General features: G+C 43.9%; 2 non-coding genes across 2 annotated transcripts; both read right to left on the bottom strand.

The window, feature by feature from the left end:
- Positions 1-132: 132 nt before the first annotated feature.
- Positions 133-206, bottom strand: trnal-aag (transfer RNA leucine (anticodon AAG)). Its single transcript has one exon. It is a non-coding gene; the product is annotated as a tRNA-Leu (tRNA).
- Positions 207-1,729: 1,523 nt separating this feature from the next.
- Positions 1,730-1,802, bottom strand: trnaf-gaa (transfer RNA phenylalanine (anticodon GAA)). The gene has a single exon. It is a non-coding gene; the product is annotated as a tRNA-Phe (tRNA).
- Between the last annotated feature and the right edge of the window lie 72 nt (positions 1,803-1,874).

The raw sequence follows: 1,874 nt of genomic DNA, 5'->3' as shown, positions 1-1,874 counted from the left end.
GGACCTCTAGATATTCAGTCTAACGCTCTCCCAACTGAGCTATTCCGGCAAATTCACTCAACATAATTCTGTGGCACCCTTGACAATTCACATGCATGTGACTCATAATTTTGACACTCAAAATGTACATAATAGCCAGTATGGGTATCGAACCCATGACCTTGGCGTTCTTAGCACCACACTCTAACCAACTGACCTAACCAGCCATTTGCTCTTTTGCTCAATTGTTGAAATGCACCGATTCTCTGCAAGTGCTGGCACGTCAACAAACAAGTCCACCAACAGCATAGCCTGACAAGACTGGACACTCTTGGTTGCTCCTTGTGGCAATTCCAAACAGCTGGGGAATTTGATCAATTGGTATTGTGTTTGCTTAGCATGCTATAGGTAGTGGGATCGATGCCCGCATTCCCCAAAAACCTGGTTCACACTTCATGCAGCCTTGTCTTAGGACAACCTACTGTCATGTAGCAATGACAAGCAACTTTAATGTAACACTGATGTCAAAATGTCAGATGAAAATGCAAGACATTACTTACTTTCAGAGGAGCAGCGTAGCACACACCATTGAGGCCCACAAACAAAGCTGTGGAAAGTTTCCTTGAAGCCAGAGCATAAAGAGACCATCGACAAAGTTGATCAAACGACCTTTAGATCTTCAGTCTAACGCCTCTCCAACTGAGCTATTCCGCAAATTCACTCAACATAATTTTAACTGTGGCACCCTTGACAATTCACATGCCGCCAACATTCATGAATTTGGACACTCAAAGTATACATAATAGCCAGTATGGGATCGTAACCCATGACCTTTGGCGTTAATAGCACCACTCTAACCAACTGAGCTAACCAGCCATTTGCTATTTTGCTCAATTGTTGAAATGCACCGAGCCTCTGCAAGTGCTGGCACGTCAACAAACAAGTCCACCAACAGCATAGCCTGACAAGACTGGACCCTCTTGGTTGCTTCTTGCGGAAATTCCAAACGGCTGGGGAATTAGCTCAAATGCTTTGCACGCGTGAGGTAGTGGGATCGATGTCCACATTCTCCAAAAGCACATTGTTTTATGGATCCAAGAAAACTCCAGTTCACACTTCATGCAGCCTTGTCTTACGACAACCTACTGTCATGTAAACAATGACAAGAAACTGTCATGTAACAATGACAAGAAACTCTCATGTAACACTGATGTCACAATGTCAGATGAAAAAGGAAGATATTACTTACTTTCAGAGAGCAGCGTATCACACACTCTAGCCGACTGAGCTATCCGGCCGCCGGCTACAGAGCACAATTGTTGAGATGCAACGAGCCTCTGCAAGTGCTGGAGCGCAAACTAACAAGGCCACCAACAGCATAGCCTGACAAGACTGGACACTCTTGGTTGCTCCTTGCTTCAATTCCAAACAATGGGAATTTGATGAATTGGTATTGTGTTTGCTAGCATGCTATAGGTAGTGGGATCAAATGCCGCTTTCCCAAAAACAAATTTTTTTGTGGATCCAAAAAGCTACAGTTCACACTTCATGCAGCCTTGTCTACAGACAACCTACTGTCATGTAGCAATGACAAACAGCTTTAATGTAACACTGATGTCAGAAATGCTGTTCCAGCAGCAAGACATTACTTACTTTCAGAGGAGCAGCGTAGCACACACCATTGAGGCCCACAAACAAAGCTGTGGAAAGTTTCCCTGAAGCCAGAGCATAAAGAAAGAACAAATAAAGATTCCGAAACCCGGGATCGAACTAGGGACCTTCAAATCTTCAGTCTAACGCTCTCCCAACTGAGCTATTCCGGCAATTCACTAAACATAATTCTGTGGCACCCTTGACAATTCACATGCATGTGACTCATAATTTTGACACTCAAA

This window comes from Oncorhynchus nerka, unplaced genomic scaffold, assembly GCF_034236695.1.
Source record: "Oncorhynchus nerka isolate Pitt River unplaced genomic scaffold, Oner_Uvic_2.0 unplaced_scaffold_11205, whole genome shotgun sequence".
Classification (NCBI taxonomy): domain Eukaryota; kingdom Metazoa; phylum Chordata; class Actinopteri; order Salmoniformes; family Salmonidae; genus Oncorhynchus; species Oncorhynchus nerka.
This window is presented reverse-complemented; position numbering and strand designations above follow the sequence as displayed.